A 21903-nucleotide genomic window follows, 5' to 3' on the forward strand; every position below is an offset into this window, starting at 1 on the left:
GCCTTGATGACAGCTTTGCACACTCTTGACATTCTCTCAACCAGCTTCATGAGGAATGCTTATCCAACAGTCTTGAAAGAGTTCCCACATATGCTGAGCACTCGTTGCCTGCTTTTCCTTCACTCTGCGGTCCAACTCATTCCAATCTCATTCCAATCTCAATTAGGTTGAGGTCAGGTGATTCTGGAGGCCGGGTCATCTGATGCAAAACTCCATCACTCTCCTTGGTCAAATAGCCCTTACACAGCCTGGAGGTGTCTCACTGGTGTTGAGTAATGTGCTGTTAAAAGTGGTGTAGGTCTTATTTATTTAAAGAGCATATTGAAGTTAGAAGCAATAGGATTTGAAGCAAAAGCCTACAACTATTTCAGCACCGATTCGAGCTGCTCTGAGACAAGCAAGGGAACTGGTCTTGATAAATCAATTAGATTTTTATTTTCACTTAATCTCCATTTGGATATTGGTTAGACTAGAATTAGAAAATGATGGTGCAGAAAAGTTATGCTCTTAGTGTAACCTTTATTTAACTCAGCAAGTCAAATTCTTATTAACAAGGACAGCCTACTCCTTCCTTCCCATCGGGGAATTGAACTCTGGTCTCCCGCGTGTCCGCATTCTCTAGTACAGTCATTATTGAAGGCTATCAAATACTTCTCAAATATGGCCTCTGGTGGTCAAACTAGCGCCAACTAGCATTAATGGCACCAACTTACCATAGAATTCTGCGGCAACATGCAAGCTGCGCCGCAGTACGCTGCAACTTTTAGGAGGAAGGAGGAACCACTGTATAGATATGTAGGCTACGTAGTTCTGTTCTTGTCTATTAATGTTCTGTATTATGTAATGTTTCATGTTTTGTGTGGACCCCAGGAAGAGTATCTGCTGCTTTTGCAACAGCTAATGGGGATCCTAATAAAATTCCCCAAAAACCAAATACCCCTCTCTCTGGGCTGTCACTTGCACCCTGCCTTAAATATCAGTGAGGTAAGACTCAACCAGGATGCCAGACGAGGATGCCCAGGTGTGACCAGCATCACCTGATCTTATTCCATCCAGACACATTGGTATTTCTGTGAACTCACATCAGTGTGTGCATGAGTGAGTGTGTGTGTTTATGTGTGTGTGTACAGCTACAGTACATGTTTGTTTTCCATCTCGATTTGGGTATTTGAAGAAGTAGGCACTTCAAGATTCAGTGTGGTACTTCAGTATGGATACATTTATTGACGTTGCCATTTCTCTTCATGCTTGAGAACAAAAACAGCTACTACAGGAATTACCCAAAGGCATGAGAACACTGTGTATTACCAGCATAAAGAGATGTGTGTTTTCAGAGGAAATGGTCGGACACACACACACACACACACACACACACACACACACACACAGCAGACGAATATAAACAAAGCGTGAGCCCACTGATTTATGCTAGGGCTGGGCGGTATACTATATACCGGTATTAATTCACAGACCGGCTTGAATTTGACTTTACCTTCTACAACGGTATTTCAATGTTTGGTTTGTTAAATGTGATACGCAACTCTGTCCGTTTTTATAGTTTACTCGTGTGCTACTTGAGTAATCTCTCTCCTTCTCATGCTGCTCTATGTCGCTAACCATGCCAAGCCCTGCCCCCTGTCACTCAAGGAGAGAGCAGTTGCTCAACCACGGAGTCACTGAGAAATGTCTTGCCTTTCATTTTGCCTGGTCAGATGGATGCAACAATGTTGGTGACATGCTGCTTTCCACAAGCGTTCTATAATTACACTATTAGTTTGTGTATCTCACTGTCTGAAACTACTGCTTGTTAGTTTGTCTTTTCTTAGCAAGGTGTTGTCTCCCAGCTCTAAATTATGCCCTGATAGGAAACGATCAGGAAGTCTCTAGTGAACAACAAACAACCACCAGCTGTGTTCTTACCACAGCCATGATGTCGCTCAGAAACACTACACCAACTATCAACAGTATACTTTGTGTAATGTATGCTACATTTTGCATTCAACATGAAAATGCCAACCACAGAAATGAAATACAGCCAATCATATTTATAAATCAGAGAACTTGTGAGTTTTTGTAGAACTTGGCTGTCTGTGTAAAGTATACCTGTTTTGCACTACTTTGAAGTGATTAAGGACACTTTATGACTGCATTGTTATGAAGTGCTTTTTGCTTCAAGTGTAGGCTACCCTTATGACCACATAAAGTAGCGTGCTCAGTCAGTGAAATGTTGTCGTAGTCCTATTTGAAGCACAGAGCACAAATTTGGTCACACCCTGTGTGCAACACCAAATTGTTTTTCTCCCTGGTGTGGTAAATGGAACACATAAGATTTAATCATAAGGTGTCAAAAATAGGGGGAAAGACGATGATAATATTAACACAATTAACAGTTATCACTTCCGTTTTTCTGTTGCTAAAAATAGACACAAGGCAAACTTCTGGTCTATGTTGACATCTTAGCTTTCACAACCATCGTTTTTCTCTCTCGGGTGCTGCTGCAACAGCCTACCACCACACACAGACACACACACACAAACACACACAGACACGCACAGACAGACATACTCATACATGCATACAAACACACACTCACAGACACACACACACAGAAACTGAAACAGTGACATCCTGTTGCTAAAGTTAGTCTGCACCATTGACATCCTCTTTTTCATTTAGGCAAGCAGACGCTGCTATTTTGGATGAATGTGTGTATGCGTTCCTGTTATTTTTAACAACTCAACCTCACAATCAAGATATTGTTTATTGTTGGGTGAAGGTGAACGGAAAGTAGCATAGTGGAGTTGCTAGTGGAGTTGTATTCTGCCATCACAGAATACATACATACAGTGGGGCAAAAAAGTATTTTTGAGGAGGACAGAGGAGCCTCTTAAAGAAGAAGTTACAGGTCTGTGAGAGCCAGAAATCTTGCTTGTTTGTAGGTGACCAAATACTTATTTTCCACCATCATTTGCAAATAAATTCATGAAAAATTCTACAATGTGATTTTCTGGATTTTTTTTCTCATTTTGTCTGTCATGGTTGAAGTGTACCTATGATGAAAATTACAGGCCTCTCTCATCTTTTTAAGTGGGAGAACTTGCACAATTGGTGGCTGACTAAATACTTTTTTTGCCCCACTGTAAAGGGCTGGAATTGTTGTTCTTTTATTAGGATCCCCATTAGCTGTTGCAAAAGTAGCAGCTACTCTTCCTGGGGTCCACAAGAAACATGAAACATGACATAATAGACAAGAACAGCTAAAAAAAAATGTTTTTACTTCGTTTATGGAATTGTAAGTTATTTGGTAGTAATATAAAACAACACATAAAAGACAACAATACAGCAAAACAGAGAGCGAGACAGACATAAAAAAGGGCATAAAGGACAATAATTTATTTATTTTTTGATACAGTTGTTTTACGTCAACAAGCACAGATAATACAGTCATTAACACCCGAGATGTCATGTTTGCACATACCAGGCCTCTTACATCACCAATATATAAATATATATCACTCTGGAACTGCAGGGAAATCTAGTCATTTAACATAAGAAAAAAAGGGAGCCCACATTTCAAAGAATTTGTCTACAGGCCCATTGAGTGTGTTTAATATTTTCCAAATTTATGCAATTCAAAATTGATTTAATCCAAAGAGCATGAGAAGGGGGTGCAGAGGATTTCCATCTAAGTAAAATTAATTGTCTCGCTAACAAAGTGACAAAGGTAATTACATCCTTATTCATTTTGGTCAATTGTATAGTGGGTAAGGAAACCCCAAATAGTGCAGTAAAAGGGTCTGGCTCAATCTGTGTGCAGCTGAATTCTGAGAGTGTGTTAAAGATGGCTTTACAGAAACCAACAAGAGATGGGCAACACCAAAACATGTGTATATGATTAGCAGGACACTGATTACATCGTAAACAATTAGGGTTCACATCCTTGTAAATTTTGGATAATCTTGCTTTGGTCCAGTGGGCCCTATGAATGAGTTTGCATTGAATGAAACCGTGTCGAGCGCAAATAGAAGAGCTATGCATCTTTTTGAGTGCCCCTTCCCATAGTTCATCAGATATTTCTTCACCCAGTTCCTCCTCCCATGAGGATTTAATATTGTTTAATGAGATGGTTTATGGTGAGCAAATTTGACTATAGATTATTGACACGGTGCCTTTCTGAGTAGAAAGTGGGATACGAAATGTGTCGAACTGCGTTTCACCAGGAAGGGTGGGGAATCCTGGATCTATGCTGTGGACGTAACTCGGGACTTGTAAGAACCTAAAGAAATTATGTCTGGGGAGACCAAATTTAGCTGATAATTGTTCAAACGTACTAAAATGTATTGTTAATATACAGATCCCTGAATCTTTTAATACCGAGACTAGACCAAGTTGAGAAAGCAACCATCAACCATAGATGGGTTTGAGGCAACCAAATAAGAGGTTGTCTGAAACCCAAAGTGGCGCCTAAATTGATTCCAGATCTTCAATGTTGTTTTGACAGATATATTGATGGTGAAGGAGGAGTAAGGGCCTGTAACGGAGGAGTGAGCGAGGGAAGACAATGATGCCGGTGTAGATGAGATGGCCTCCATCTCTAGCCAAATTGGGGGTGGTAATATCTCTCTGCTCTGCAAACGGTACTGAATGATCCTAAGGTTAGCGGCCCAATAATATAATCTGAAATCCTGTAGAGCTAGACCGCCGACTGGTTTGGGCCTCTGCAAAAGTTGTTTTCGTATCCTAGGGGGCTTTTTGTCCCATATAAAGGGTAGTATTAGGCCATCGATCGTTTTGAAAAATGTATTGGGAAGGCACAATCGGAAGGCACTGATGGAGATATAAGAATTTATGGTGAGCATTCATTTTAATTTAATAAATTATTGCGACTAAGTAGAGGTGTAACAAAGACCAGCGTTCCAAATCATCCTTAGTACAGGTTAAAAGAGGAGCAAAGTTGTCTTGAAAAAGGTTTTCAAATCTGATTGTGACATGTTCCCATATTGTGGCCATATTAAGCGGCATCAATTGGCTTTTACTGAGATTCAGTTTATACCCTGATAAGTGACCGAAGGATGCAAAAGTGGCAAGGGCAGCAGGAACAGAGACAGAAAGGTTGGATGTGTATAATAATAAATCATCTGCATATAAAGACAGTTTGTGTTCGTGTCCGTATCGGACTATACCTTTGATAAGGGGGTTGGAGTGAAGTGCTATTGCAAGTGGATCTATGGCGAGGGCAAACAGTAAGGGACTTAAAGGGCAACCCTGGCATGTCGATCGTTGCAAAGGGAAGCAAACTGATTGAGTGTTATTAGTCCTGACAGAGGCTTGAGGGGATGAATACAGAAGTCTCATCCCCTCAATTTGGAGCCAAAGCCGAATTTATTTAGAGTGTAAAAAATGTATTTCCATTCCACCCAGTCAAACGCTTTCTCCGCATCCAGGGATATAATGGCTTCAGAGGTATTGGTGACAGAAGGATTATATATAATATTAAATAATCATTGAATATTGACGTCTATTTTTAATAAATCCTGTTTGATATACGGAGAGATAATTGATGGGATGACTGTTCCAGACGCGTTGCCAGAAGTTTGGCTAGAATTTTATTGTCAACATTTAGCAGGCTAATTGGACGGTATGATACACAGTCAAGAGGGTCTTTGATTTTTTTTAAGAATAAGACAAATGGTTGCCTGAGTGAGAGTCTGTGGGAGAACACCATTTACAAATGTTTCATTGTACATTTCAATTAGAATAGGAGCTATTTTGTAAAGAGACTTTTAATAAAACTCTGCCGAGTAGCCATCAGGCCCTGAGCTTCTCCCAGATTGAAGGCATTTGACAGCATTAGATAATTCTTCAACAGTGATCGGCTGCTCTAATATTTTTTTACCAAATCCCGGCTGACCGAAGGCACAGCAAGTAAGTGGAAGAAATCATCCAATTTCAATGTATCCGCTTTACTTTCAGAAGTATATAGAGACTGGTACAATCTCTTGAACTCATCATTGATCCCTCTATGGTCTAATGATATCCCAAACGATGTACAAATATTAGGAATCTGAAATGACGATGATAGTTGACGTAACATATGAGCTAATAATTGGATTTATATACTGGCTTTATATCCTTGTTCATAGTAAGTGCTCCTAGACTTGACAAGCAGTTCAGTAACCTGGTCTGTTAATAATGTGTCAAACTCTGCTTGCAAAGTTAAACGTCCCTTATAAATAGCCGGAGATGGTGAAACGGCATAAATGTCATCTAATTGGGCAATACAGCGTGTTAGCCTATCCCTTTTCAGTTTGTTCTCATGTGCGGTGTAGGGAATCATTTCACCTCTGATGTAAGCTTTCAAAGTTTCCCAAAGAGTAGACACAGAGATGTTTGGGGTTCTATTTGTAATCATGAAAAAGTTGATTTGACTTTAAACAAAATTGACAAAGTGTTCATTTACTGAGCAGTTGAGTATTTAGCCGCCAAGGCGGTCGCAGATTGTCAACAGTTTGAATGACTGCTTTCATGGCAACAGGGGCGTGGTCAGATACAACAATTGGATCATATGAACATGAAGATATGGAATGGAGAAGCCTGTCATCTACAAGGAAGTAGTCTATGCGTGTAAAAGTGTGGTGAACCGGTGAGAAAAAAAAGAGTATTCTTTTCCAGATGGATTAAACATTCTCCAGGGACATGAGACTTCGAATTCAGACATAATGGTTCGGACAACTCTAGCTGAGGTTGATAAGGTGGTAGATTTAGTGGCGTATCGCTCCAAATGTGGGTCTAACCAACAGTTAAAGTCCCCGCCTAAGATCAACATATGGGAAGACATATGTGGAATTGTATAGAAAACCATTGCCCCAATTAGGAGCATAAATATTAACAAGAAGTGCATTCGTATTGAGCAGCTTATCATGGGGATCTGAAATCACATATATGTGAAATATGTGAAAGGTACCGATCTGTGAAGTAAAATAGCTACCCCTCTTGCCTTACTCTGAAATGAGGAATGGAACACCTGACCCACCCACCCGACTTGAGTGTTGTGATACCTTAAAATTAGTTTCTTGGAGAAAGATGACGTGAGCTTTAAATTGATGAAGGTGGTGTAGCACCTTACTACGTTTAACTGGGTTATTTATGCCCCTGCTGTTCCAAGTAAGAAAATTAAAGCCATTCCCTCCAGCAGGATGGGCTACACTAGGCTGAGTCATGTCTTAAGAGAGAGAGGATGTGTAAAGGACAAGGTACAATGTAAACTAAAGATCTTAGTTGAACCTAAAAATGCAAATTTAAAAAACAAAGACAAGCGACGAAGCACAAAAACATAGAAAAACTATATACAAATAAAGAGGGAAAACCCCCTTCCCTCACACCCTCCCTTGCTGAAGCATCTCACCAACTGAGATGCAAGCAAAACCCTAAATACAAAAAAAGTTTAGTGCAAAGCATGACAACTCTTACTCTGTGCTACCTGAAATGGGTGACCATTTAACCAGAGTAAGCCAAATATACATATATTGGTCCCCAGCAGAGTCTATGGGGGAAAATCTGGTTAAGAGAGGTTTAACAGCAATACAGATAGTAAAACTACAACTGAACCATGAAAACAGCCAGATATTAGCATTAGAGGCTGCAACCTGGGTTGGAATTTTTTTTTTTTTATTAAAAAGAGAATGACATTCAAATGTCAATGAACCCGGCAAAGTTGGCTTCGCTAGCCAACCAGTCTGCTGGCCGGCCTGCTAACTAGCCTCCTTCGAAGACCAACTAACCAACCATTTGTTCCACACCGTGCAGTACAACAGCCACTTTCACGTTATTGTTGATGAAATTGGCCGCTAAAGCCGGGTCCTCAAATCTGTGCGCGGAGCTGTCCGGTAAAGTCAGTCTCAAAACCGCAAGGTAGATGAGGCCGAACTTCACGCCCGTGCAGGCGCGTCGCTTCACAGCTCCAAAGCTAGCCCGCTTCTTAGCCACAGCTGTGGTGTAGTTCGCAAATATCGAGACTCTTTTACCCTTATAGAGGAGAGAGGATGCTTCTCCCAATCTCCTCAGTATGTCATTGTGGACGTGAAAGAAATGCACCCTGATGACAAATGGTCGCGGGGGTTCTCCATCCTGGGGTCGGCTACGCAGAGTGCGGTGGGCACGATCTATCAGTGGTTTCTCCTCCATCCGGGCAGCTCCTGAAGCAGCTGGGCCATGAACTCTGTGGGTCTTGTGCCCTCCACTCCCTCCACTATTCCCAATAGACGAATGTTGTTCCTCCGCATTCTACTTTCCATATCTTCGCATCTATTGTCGAGGTATGCCACCCTAGTTGCTAATGAGCCAACGTTAGCTTCTAGCTCACTAATGCGAGTTATGTGGTCTATATCACCTCGCTCCAGCTCCGACAAGGCCACTCCGTGTGTGTCGGGGTTATTCTGTATACTCTCGATAGATTATTTTAAGCTTGTCTTTGACCATTGATATCTCTGACTTGAGATTGGTAGAGAGAGAGAGTCAATTTTGCCAAAAATATCGGTTTTGAGGGTGCCTATCACGGATTGTAGCATCTCCACAGTCAGAGTTCCCGTGGGGCCGGCATTAGCAGCATCCAGTGGCGGGGGTGAATCAGGAGAGAGCGCGGGCTTGCTGCGGCCTGCTCTTTGCAGACTCCATTACAAACTTACATTTCTCAAATTTGATCTGAATTGTTTAGGGGTCCCTTCAGACGCCTGGCCAAACAGAAATAACACAGGAGCGATAGGGAAAGGCGTTCTACATCCTTGGCTTCCAACAGCGCCCCCAGAACTACATCAATTTAAAAAAGGCACACGTATCATACATATCAATATATTCAGACAAACTATCTACGTCAAATAGGGGTGAGGCGTTGTGCCGTGAGGTATTGCTTTATCTGTTTTTTTTAAACCAGGTTTGCTGTTAATTTGAGCAATAGGAGATGGAACAGAGTTCCATGCAATAATGGCTCTATATAATACTGTACCCTTTCTTGAATTTGGTGGCATGTCTGGTGGCGCAAGTGCAAACATTTTAGGATTTCCAACACATTAATGTTTCTTATAAAAGGAAGAAGTGATGCAGTCAGTCTCTCCTCAACTCTTAGCCAAGAGAGATTGGCATATTTATTTTAATCCTCTGATTACAATGAAAAGCAAGACGTGCCACTCTGTTCTGGGTCACCTGCAGCTTAACTAGGTCTTTCCTTGCAACACTCGACCACATGACTGGACAATAATCAAGATAAGACAAAACTAGAGACTGCAGGACTTGCTTTTTGGAGTGTGGTGTCAAAATGCAGAGCATTTCTTTATTATGGACAGACCTCTCTCCATCTTTACAACCATTGAATCTATATATTTTGAACATGACAGTTTACAATCTAAGGTAACACCAAGTAATTTAGTCTCCTCAACTTGTTCAACATCCACACCATTCATTACCAGATTCAGCTGATGTCTAGAAGGAATTATTTGTACCAAATACAATGCTCTTAGTTTTAGAGTCGTTCAGGACCAGGTTATTACTGGCCACCCATTCCAAAACAGACTCCAACTCTTTAAGGGTTTCAGTGACTTCATTAGCTGTGGCTGCGGATGCATATATAGTTGAATCATCAGCATACATGGAGACACATGCTTTGTTTAATGCCAGTGGCAGGTCATTGGTAAAATAGAATAGAGTAAAGGGCCTAGAGAGCTGCCCTGTGGCACACCACACATTACATGTTTGACAATAGAGAAGCTTCCAATAAAGAAAATCCTCTGAGTTCTATTAGATATATAGCTCTGAAACCACGATATGGCAGAGGTCGAAAAGCCATGTTTTCTCAACAACAGGTTATGGTCAATAATATCAAAGGCTGCACTGAAATCAATTTATTTCAACCAACCATCAGTCATTTCTGTCAGTGCAGTACATGTTGAGCATACTGAATGTGTGTTGTTCATTTGGTTACAGAGAAATAGCATTCTATTTGGTCAAACACAGATTTTTCCAACAGTTTGCTAAGAGCTGACAGCAAGCTGATTGGTCTGCTGTTAGAACCAGTAAAGGACCCTTTGCCACTCTTGGGTAGCAGAATGAATTTGGCTTCCCTCCAGGTCTGAGGACAAAGATTTTCCTCTAGGATCAGATTAAAGATATGACAGATAGGAGTGGCTATGGAGTCAGCTACCATCCTCAGTAGCTTTCCATCTAAGTTGTTAATGCCAAGAGGTTTGTCATTATTGATCGATAACAATACGTTTTCCACCTCTCCCAATTTCATAAATTCATCAAGTGCAGTATCTAGATGCTCCTTATTAATCACATCAGGCCAACAAATATTTGTAATATTATCCACATAAATGTAACAGCAAAATCTTTTGTTTGGTCTCTTAAACATACCACCATATTGCTAACACCTATCTGACCATTTCGGGTTCATCGAGTGGCCATTTTGGATTGAGCGGTTGTGGTTGCCAAGGCTCAGTCTTTAATACAGCCCAGCAGCTGCCTTCCCCACAGTGCCCCCTACTCAGTGCCCCAGTCATGAATTTACAGCAGGTACAACCAACTGGGGGGGGGGGGTTGTACCCGCTGTACAGTAACAGTAGGATCTTGATCACCCTGTGGCAAGAGAACTTTCCTGCAACGCATGAAATGTAAATCTTGTAGTCTATTTGAGGTTTGAAAAGGCTTCTACAGTCTGACATTTCTAAGTCGAAATTATAAACTTCAGAAGACTTTTTAAGCCTCAAATAGAATACAAGTATTACATTTATTGGATGGAACGTTCTCCTGCAACAGGGTGATCAAGATCCTACTGTACATCTGTATAAGATCAATTGCAGATATAACAACAGTCTAACTTGGCATTCTGATGGAATTAGTTGGAACACATTGAGCCAAACTAAGCTGAACCAAGCTGTAAATATCAGAGTCAGCACTGTTTGGCATGGTAGTGTGAAAATGGTAAGCAGCCACTGTCCTAGGACCCCTCCCTCCATCTCTCCCTCCCTCCATCCCTTCCTCCCTACATCCTTCCATCCTTCTCCTTCACTACTGGAGGAATCCACAGCTGTTGGGGACATTCTGTCCCCCTGCTTGCAAGCAGCTGGAGAATCCATCCCCTTCCTTACTGTGTGTGTGTGTGTGTGTGTGTGTGTGTGTGTGTGTGAGAAAAAGTGTGTGGGTGTGTGTGTCTAAGTACGCCTATGTATGCCTGTGTGTGTCATGTGTGTGTCAGTCGAGTGTGTTTATGAATGTCCGTGTGTGTGCCAGTGTATTAATAGTGCACATTTGTCTCTTTACGGCACACAGCACGTCTTTGTGTGGGTTGAAGTAGTATACGTAGGTAACTAGGCGTGCTAGTTTATTTATAGTGTCACCTGTTGGGTAACACTTGTGTCACTGTGAATATTCCTGCAAAGCACGTGTGTGCATATGTTCAAGTGTATGTGTGTGTGTGTATATACTGTTTATATATATATTTATAGCATCACCCCGCTTGCCACACATTTGTCTCTTTGTGAGTGTATGGCGTGTTTGTGTGTGCATGTGTGGTATATATGCATGTCAATGTATTAATAGTGTCATGAATTGCATGCACACACTCGTGTCCTTGTGTGTGTATGTGTATGTGTATGTGTATGGTGTGTGTGTGTGTGTGTGTGTGTGTGTGTGTGTGTGTGTGTGTGTGTGTGTGTGTGTGTGCTTGTCAATATGTTCAGCCTCGTATGGAGTCCTATGGAGGGTGTGTGGAAGAGAATGTTTACTTACACAAACCATGCGATTGGCATTGCTCTTCCATGCAATGTAATGCATACAAAGCAGCATAGAGTGGATGCATATTTATGCTGCTTTGTATGCATTAGATTGCATGGACATATTATGCTGTACTAACATACCCAGCTAACAAATCTAAGTAAAGAGAACATTTTTGTACTGTTGCCCGTAATGTTCCCCAGATGTTTGAGTGTCCAGTTTTCCGGCACAGCGTTGTCCAGGTTAGGGTTTGGCCGGGTTAGGCCGCCATTGTAAATAAGAATTAGTTCTTAACTGACTTGCCTAGTTAAATAAAGGTTCAATTTAAAAAATGAAGATAAAAAAATATATTGTATACTGAAAACATGACAACCATATTCTGTGTATGTTTGGTGGGACATTGATGGAATATTCTCTTAACCCTTAGAAACCTGGACACAGGAATGTTCTTAAAACATTCCCATGAAATGAGTCTAGAAAATGAATATAGAATATTCAGAGAATATGGTAACCACGTTCTGGGTAAGTTCTGTTTGACAGTAAAGGAATGGTCTCTTGGAAACAGTCCTTGCACGTCACTGGAACATTCCTATGAAAACATTAGGTAATGACCAGTGTTGGGGAAGCTACTCTGAAAATATAGTTACCAAGCTACCAATGAATTCAACCTGGAAGAAGTTAAGCTACACTAAAGCTACCCTTAATACAAATACTAAAGTTACTTTCAAAACGTAGTTCACTACAGATATTTTCAAAAGCCAGCATGATGAAGTAACAACTAACTTTGCCACCACAAAAGTAACACTTCCTCTTACGTGACCATACCAATTTAACTGGGTGGCACAAAAAGACACTTTGTGCAAAAGAGGCACTTTCTCACTCACTCACTCACTCACTCAGTCACTCACTCACTCACTCACTCACTCACTCACTCACTCACTCACTCACTCACTCACTCATTCACTCACTCACTCACTCACTCACTCACTGTCTTGCACTCTCATTTCAAGCAGTCTTCCTCTCTTTTCCTCTCTCTCTCTCTCTCTCTTTCACTTTATCTCTCTTTCTCTCTCTTTGTTAATTTTGTACTTCATCCTTCCCAATGGCTCCACTCCACTGTAACTGTGTTGGAACAATGGCCGATCAATCAAAAGGTCAGAGGTCAAAGTCATGGGTGTGTCAAGTCCTTTCACAAAGCCGAACCCCTCAGGGCTAAGGTGAGGGGTCGCTGACTCATAGTTGAGAGACGAGAGAGACATTAGATAGAGAAAAGGAGAAAGATGTGTGAGAAAAAGAAAGAGAGAGTCACAAGCCCACCAGTTCCTAAGCATGCTGCTCAACATTTCTCACGGCTAAAACAGACTCACAATTGTTAAACGCAGTTCAAAGGGTCAAGAGAGCCAGGTTTTGGGCTATGAAAAACAAGTGTAAAAAAGTGTAAAGTGTAAAAAACGGAGGTAACATTCTCAGAAGTAGAGGCTCATAACAATGTCATGAGATTGACTTGATGCCTGTGCTAACTTGACAATAGATACGGTATAACACTGGTATAACATGGTATAAATATATTAAATAATTTATTAAAACACACTGTTTTGCAATGAAAGACTTTAACAGGGTTGCACCATGGTGTAGACCGAGGACAGCTAGTTTCTGTACATTGACTTCAATACAAAACCTAGGAGGCTCGTGGTTATCACCCCATACCTTAGACTTACACAGCAACTATGACAACTTTGGAGGACATCCTCCAACCTATCAGAACTCTTGCAGCATTAACTGACATGTGGTCCACCCAATCAAAGGATAAGAGAATGAATTGGATACTGAAAGCATAAGCTACAGCCAGCTAGTACTGCAGTGCATAACATGTGGTGAGCAGTTGACTCAAAGAGAGAAAGTCAGCAGTTTAACAGTTTTGAACAAATGTATTTATTTAAAAATAAAGGAGAATCAAGAGAGCGAGAGATAGCTATATTTTGTTGAATTATTTTTTACCTTCACTTACTTAGCCAGTGATTGCAGCTAGCTAGTTTACCCTACTCAAACACCCGGCTCAAACAGAGAGGGATGCTATGTTTGCTAGCTGGCTATGACTATCCCATAATGGAACTTTTTCAAGTCAAGATATTAGTTTGGTTTTATTAATTTATTGCCACCGGGGCCCACCGGTATAACTGCTAAACTGCTTGCTGCCGACTGTACTGCGTGATTGTAGGGGGTTTACTAACATGTTAGTTCTAGTAGCTATGTTGACTATGATGTTAATATGAATGGCGACAGAGGGAGATGGCTGCCGTTTTATGATCCCAGAATCAATTGAGCTATTGTGTATGTTTTTGCATTATTTTTAACTTATTTTGTACATAATGTTTCTGCCATGGTGTCTTATGACCGAAAAGAGCTTCTAGATATCAGCACAGTGATTACTCACTCCATACTGGAGGAATACTTTTTCTTCAACGAGTCAGACGGGAAGGATTTACTTTACGCCCGACAAGGCTCTCATCACTGTCATTCGCAGGAGAAAGAGACTTAGGTATTGGGGACGAAGGTCCAGGTGCATTGTAAGGATCCGATACCGAGAGGGTAATCTAACTTTACCATCGGTCCTATTAGCCAACGTACAATCAATCGGTAATAAAATAGACAATTTACAATCACGTATATCCTACCAACGGGACATGGTACATACAGCTGGTGGGTTTTAAGCTTTTTGGTAGGCCTCTGGTAAGACAAGGGGTGGCGGTCTATGTATATTTGTAAACAACAGCTGGTCCACAAAATCTAAGAAAGTCTCTAAGTTTTGCTCGCCTGAGGTAGAGTATCTCATGATAAGATGTAGACCACACTATTTACAAAGATAATTTTCATCTGTATTTTTCGTAGCTGTCTATATACCACCACAAACCAATGCTGGCTCTAAGACCGCACTCAATGAGCTGTATGCGGCCATAAGCAAACAGGAAAACGCTCATCCAGAGGCGGTGCTCCTAGCGGCCGGGGACTTTAATGCAGGGAAACAAATCCGTTTTACCTAAATTCTACCAGGTATTTTCATCAATAAGTTTGTCATCCCCAAAGTGACCGTAAGTACATACCCCAACCAGAAGCCATGGATTACAGGCAACATCCGCACTGCGCTAAAAGGTAGAGCTGACGCTTTCAATGAGTGGGAATCTAAACCGGAAGCTTATAAGAAATCCCGCTATTCCCTCCGACGAACCATCAAACAGGCAGAGCGTCAATACAGGACTAAGATTGAATCGTACTACACTGGCACCGACACTCGTCACATGTGGCTGGGTTTGCAAACTATTACAGACTACAAAGGGAAGCACAGCCGTGAGCTGCCTAGTGACACGAGCCTACCAGATGAGCTAAATAACTTCTATGCTCGCTTCGAGGAAAGTAACACTGAAGCATGCATGAGAGCAATCACTGTTCCGGATGACTGTGTGATCATGCTCTCCGTAGCCGATGTGAGTAAGACCTTTAAACAGGTCAACATTCACAAGGCCAGACGGAGTACCAGGATGTGTACTCTGAGCATGCGCTGACCAACTGGCAAGTGTCTTCACTGACATTTTCAACCTGTCCTTTATTGAGTCTGTAATACCCACATGTTTCAAGCAGACCACCATAGTCCCTGTGTCCAAGAACAGTAAAATAAACTGCCTAAATGACTACTGACCCGTAGCACTCATGTCTGTAGCCATGAAGTGCTTTGAAAGGCTGGTAATGGCTCACATCAACACCATTCTCCCAGAAACCCTAGACCCACTTCAATTTGCATACCGCCCCAAACAGATCCACAGATGATAAAATCTCTACTGCACTCAACACTGCCCTTTCCCACCTGGATAAAAGGAACACCTATGTGAAAATGCTATTCATTGACTACAGCTCAAAATTCAACAGCATAGTGCTCTCAAAGCTCATCACTAAACTAAGGACCCTGGGACTAAACACCTCCCTCTGCAACTGGATCCTGGACTTCCTGAAGGGCCGCCCCCAGGTGGTAAGGGTAGGTAATAACACATCTGCCACGCTGATCCTCAACGGGGGCCCCTCAGGGGTGCCTGCTAAGTCCCTTCCTGTAATCCCTGTTCACTCATGACTGCATGGCGAGGCACGACTCCAACACCATCATGTGTTGGAGTCACACAACAGTGGTAGGCCTGATCACTGACAACGACGAGACCGCCTTATAGGGAGGAGGTCAGAGACCTGGACGTGTGGTGCCAGGACAACAACCTCTCCCTCAACGTGATCAAGATAAAGGAGATGATTGTGGACTACAGGAAAAGTAGAACCGAGCACTCTCCATTCTCGTCGATGGAGCTGCAGTGGAGCAGATTTGAGAGCGTCAAGTTCCTTGGTGTCCACATCACCAACAAACTATCATGGTCCAAACACACTAAGACAGTTGTGAAGAAGGCACAATAAAGTATATTCCCCCTCAGGAGATTGAAAAGATTTGGCATGGGTCCTCAGATCCTCAAAAGGTTCTACAACAGCACCATCGAGAGCATCACTGCCTGGTATGGCAACTGCTCGGCCTCCGACCACAAGGCACTACAGAGGGTAGTGCATACAGCCCAGTACTCGGGCCAACCTTCCTGCCATCCAGGACCTCTATACCAGGAGGTGTCAGCGGAAGGCCCTAAAAATTGTCAAAGACTCCAGCCACCCAAGTCATAGACTGTTCTCTCTGCCACCGCACGGCAAGCGGTACCGGAGCGGCAAGTCTAGGTCCAAGAGGCTTCTTAACAGCTTTTACCACCAAGCTATCTGACTCCGGAACAGCTAATCAAAGGGCTACCCGCTCCTTTACTCTGCTGCTACTGTCTGTTTATTATCTATGCATAGTCACTTTAATAACTCCACCTACATGTACTGATTACCTCAATTACCTCGACTAACCGGTGCCCCCGCACTTTGACTCTGTACCGGTACACCCTGCATACAGCCCCGCTATTGTTATTTTACTGCTGCTGTTTAATTAATTATTAGTAACTTTTATTTTCTACACTTTTTTTTCTAAAAGCATTGTTGGTTAAGGGCTTGTAAGTAAGCATTTCCCTACACCTGTTGTATTCAGAGCATGTAACACATTTGATTTGATTCAGATATGGTGACAACAATGTAGGCTGTGTTTAGGCTGTGTGTATCTGTCACCTTGATTACTCAAATTTCTCTCAACCTGTGCAACTATGTTGTAAACTTTAATTCATAGGCTAGGTTGTAGCAACCTTATGATGGATATAGGGAATAGAGAAAAATTTGAGTATCATCATCAAACCTATCAATGTGACAGTCATCCAATATGCTGTAATAGAAATAAGGCCATGCTCATACAAAAATAATCATCCTCCCTCATCTTAAATGGCACCGACCGCCACTGGTGTGATATGCAGAAATCACTCCTCCATTTCCTGGATGCTAAAATTCTAATAGTTTGCCAAAATTGAGATTTCGTGAAAAAACAAGGTCCCTTGTTATTGTACCACCTAAACTGCTGTAAAATGTTTTCAATAACCAAAAAATATAGTATTTTCAGCAGTTTGAAGCTGGTGTACAAAACCAAACGTAACATACACAAAAAAATTTAACTTTAGGATGGGAAGCCTAGAAATAGTATACATAGAACAGATCTACCGCGTCGTAGACTTGGTTTCAATGAGAATGACAGATCTATAACTCACATTTCTATGTGAATTTCGTCACCCCAAAAGTTACATATTGCAGCTTTCAATGGCTATAAGGTTACAGCTGAAGTCGGAAGTTTACCTATACTAGGTTGGAGTCATTAAAAATTGTTTTTCAACCACTCCACAAGTTGCTTGTTAACAAACTATAGTTTTGGCAAGTCGTTTAGGACATCTACTTTATGCATGACACAAGTCATTTTTCCAAAAATTGTTTACGGACAGATCATTTCACCTAGAATACACTGTATCGCAATTCCAGTGGGTCAGAAGTTAACATACACTAAGTTGACTGTGCCTTTAAACAGCTTGAAAAATCCAGAACATTATGTCATGGCTTTAGAAGCTTCTGATAGGCTAATTGACATCATTTGAGTCAATTGGAGGTGTACCTGTGGATGTACTTCAAGGCCTACCTTCAAACTCTGTGCCTCTTTGCTTGACATCATGGGAAAATCAAAAGCAATCAGCCAAGACATTAGAAAGAAAATTGTAGACCTCCACAAGTCTGATTCATCCTTGGGAGCAATTTCCAAACGCCTGAAAGTACCACGTTCAGCTGTACAAACAATAGTACTCAAGTATAAACACCATGGGACCACGCAGTCGTCATACCGCTCTCCAAGAGATGAACGTACTTTGGAGCGAAAAGTGCAAATCAATCCCAGAACAAAAACAAAGGACCTTGTGAAGATGCTGGAGGAAACAGGTACAAAAGTATCTATATCCACAGTAAAATTAGTCCTATATCGACATAACCTGAAACACCGCTCAGCAAGGATGAAGCCACTGCTCCAAAACCACCATAAAAAAGACAAACTACGGTTAGTAACTGTACATGGGGACAAATATCGTACTTTTTGGAGAAATGGCCTCTGGTCTGATGAAACAAAAATATAACTGTTTGGCCATAATGACCATCGTTATGTTTGGAGGAAAAAGGGGGAGGCTTGCAAGCCGAAGAACACCATCCCAACCGTGAAATGCAGGAGTCGCAGCACTTGTTGTGGGGATGCTTTGCTGCAGGAGGGATTGTGCACTTCACAAAATAGATGGCATCATGAGGTAGGAAAAGGTAGGGCAGAACTGAAAAAGCGTGTGCGAGCAAGGAGGCCTACAAACCTGACTCAGTCACACTCTCAGTTACACTCAGTCAGGAGGAATGGGCTAAAATTCACCCAACTTATTGTGGGAAGCTTGTGGAAGGCTACCCGAAACGTTTGACCCAAGTTAATCAATTTAAAGGCAATGCTACCAAATACTAATTGAGTGTATGTTGACTTCTGACCCACTGGGAATGTGATGAAAGAAATAAAAGCTGAAATAAATAATTCTCTCTACTACTATTCTGACATTTCACATTCTTAAAATAAAGTGGTGATCCAAACTGACCTAAGACAGGGGATTTTTACTCAGCTTTAATGTCAGGAATTGTGAAAAACTAAGTTTAAATGTATTTGGCTAAGGTGTATGCAAACTCCCGACTTCAACTGTATGTGTGCACATATCATGTTTTTTTGTTTCAAATGCGATCTGTGTAGACAAATGTGATGTTAGTTTGGTAGCTCACACATGCATGTATGCAAACACACACACACACACTGCTGTACTGCTATATTTTGAGGGAGTGCGTGTGCGGTCAGCTGAGCTGGTTTAAAACCAGGAAGAGGCAACAACGTGATCTTCACGTCTAGTCCTGTCCAGCCACAACACTATCTATATTGTCAGCACTGCTCTCTCACACTTGGGTTTTTTAAAGTGGTTTTTCAGTAGAAAATAAAAAATACACAGAGGTAGAGCAGCCAATTCCCTGTCCAGAACATCCAGTTAACCCAAGGACCAACCAAGTTATATTACTTTCTTCGCTTACCTCAAAGAGTCTGCTAAGATATAGTCATGTTAACACACTCTGTTCACATTTGACATTTTTGTCACTTAGCAGACGCTCTTATCCAGAGTGCATACATTTTCATACTTTCCCCCCCCCCAGTACTGTGCCCCGTGGGACTCGAACCCACAACCTTGATGTTACGAGCACCATGCTCTACCAACTGAGCACACACAAAAATAGCAACAAGCATATTATTGAGTGAACAATTACTTCATTGATAAATATCAAATTACTAGCAACCAGTGTTTCAGCAGGGTCTTCTTGTTAAGGGGAAGAGGTAATGGCTAGCCTTTTGATAAGCATGAAAAATGCATTGTTTGGCCAAATGAGCAACTTGGCACGATGCATGTCACATGGATTATGTTGTCATTCTGTCAGACTTTCCCCAAGTTATAGCACATACTATGTTACATAAAGCAAGTTCCTAAAGGACTATGGGCTGGTGTCCCAGACTGAGATTAAACCCAGACCTGGTCTAAAAATATTTTTAAATGGAGATTTCCCATCGAGCATGCTCTTAAATCCAGAACTAGGCTTAATCTGTGTCCAGGAAACCACCCCCAAGAGTTTAGTCTGCATCGTGTTTTCCTTCTTGCTATGGAAAATGTAGTATCGTGATACCACCCCATGAGTAAAAGTGTAGTTCAAACCCTGCACACATGGCAGTGGCACATAACAGAAACCTCCAAGGTAAGGTTATAACATTTCACTTGAACCCGCAATCACAGTCTCCTTTGCACTGTGTCTGTTATAACACTTGCAACAACTAAACAAATGGCAGTCACAACAACTGGAGTCAGCCTGAGGCTGTGACTATCCCTGTGTAATGACACTTTCAGGTAAAGTGATACTAAAAATGTTTTTAGCGCATCTATGCAGGCACGCACGCGCACACACACACAGGCATGCAGACAGACATGAGAGGCAGGTAGGCTCGTACACTCACACAATGAACTAAATTGGTTATCGGAGAGGGATGGAGAGAAAGAGGGAAAGAGGAGAACAAGACGGAGAGAAAGAGATCTAAAAGGCTATACAAACGGAGAGTGGTGTCGATTCCTCTGGCGTGGCACACGTGAAACTGGCGTAACTATATCCTCACATTACTATGACCATGACCTCATCCTGACTAGTGTGTGTGTGTGTGTGTGTGTGTGTGTGAGCTAGTCTCATGTGTCCAGGTTTTTTCCTTTTCTCATACACACACACATGCACACACACACACATGCACACACACACACACACACACACACACACAAACACAGCTGCTCTCCCATTGCTACAAAACATCAGCCATACTCATAAACTACTGTAGCCTACAGTACATCAAAGAACCAAGTGTTTTGCCCATTGCATGAGTCAAACTTTTCAATGACTTTATAGGTCGTATTTGAGCCTCTTGTAAATGTAATACCTTCACTGACAATAAGGCTATTCTGTCCAAGCGTATGCCTTAGTTGCACAATTACACGATTACCAATGATCTATATCACATTTTCTAGTAATTGAGGCAACCTTAACCTACAATAAATACATGGTGTAGAATACAACCACACCACCATGCAGTTAGCGCACTCCTTTCAACAGGAAATGTAGCCTTCATTAGTTTACAGACGCACCTGAATCTACCTAAGGTTACACTACACCTGGATTCCAGACAACCTTGATATGAGTGAAATATGGAATCCTACCCGTCACCGTCGAAACGCGTCTTTCCAGTCCGCCTGTCTCTATTTGAGGTCAAGATTCTATCTGTCCATCTGTTAGGAAGTAAAGGAAAACAATCGTGAGTACAACATACATTCAGCACTGAGTGAGTTTTGAGGTGCACCATTTAAGTGCATCATCACTTTCTGATGGGCAACCAGATGACGCGAGAGAATTGATTGTTTCAATAAATATCTAATCAAATACGTGGGTAAATGCAACAGCGTGATGACCTTTCACACGCGCTAAACTCTGCCTCAATTCTCCCAACATAATGCAAACGAAGAATTGAATATTATCTTTTACGTTTAAATTGTACAGACTATTCAAGAGTAGACCAAATAATAAGTAGCCTACCTCCGTGGTTACTATTTGACACATTAATTTGAGAACAGTTTTCTAATTTATTGACGTCTTCAACGCTGATATTAATTAGCGAATGAAATTCAACAGGGGAGCAACATGTGGTCCAATTTTGCGATACATGTAGGCCGTCTGTAATATGAGGCTACTGTAAATGTAGCGAATGAAATATCTTGACAACTCCAAAAGAAATTGACGAGCCTACTTCCTTTCGTCAAACGCGCAACAAAAAACTAAGCGAGAGGTGTTGACATAATCTGTCTAATTTTCGCATTGTAGAAGCTATCATATCTGCGACGTTACTGTTGAGTTGATCTGTTAGTCTAACGTTCATCTCCTTTGAGGAACAGTAAAATGAGCCAGTTCGGTCTCAGGGCTCCACCTGCTGAACTCAAAATACTCTTTGCGTGTGAGAGGGCGCGCACCCATTTTATCAGCCTGTCTGAATCATGTCCATTTGAGCTAAAA

General features: G+C 41.7%; 1 protein-coding gene across 3 annotated transcripts in view; it reads right to left on the minus strand.

The window, feature by feature from the left end:
• The window catches only part of LOC110493950 (histone deacetylase 7), an 87895-nt gene that overhangs the window by 59081 nt on the left and 6911 nt on the right, over window positions 1–21903 (minus strand). Inside the window, exons 1-2 of one of the 3 annotated variants that reach the window (XM_021568572.2) lie at window positions 21430–21781; window positions 21057–21125 (exon numbers count right to left, since the gene is read on the minus strand). The exons of 1 other annotated variant lie outside the window; for it this stretch is intronic. The gene's annotated coding sequence lies outside the window, so the exon portion shown is untranslated. Of the gene's footprint in view, window positions 1–21056; window positions 21126–21429; window positions 21782–21903 lie in introns of those variants that run through there. One more of the 3 variants, XM_021568570.2, reaches the window with a different exon arrangement.

This window comes from Oncorhynchus mykiss, chromosome 17 (genome assembly GCF_013265735.2).
Source record: "Oncorhynchus mykiss isolate Arlee chromosome 17, USDA_OmykA_1.1, whole genome shotgun sequence".
Classification (NCBI taxonomy): Eukaryota; Metazoa; Chordata; class Actinopteri; order Salmoniformes; family Salmonidae; genus Oncorhynchus; species Oncorhynchus mykiss.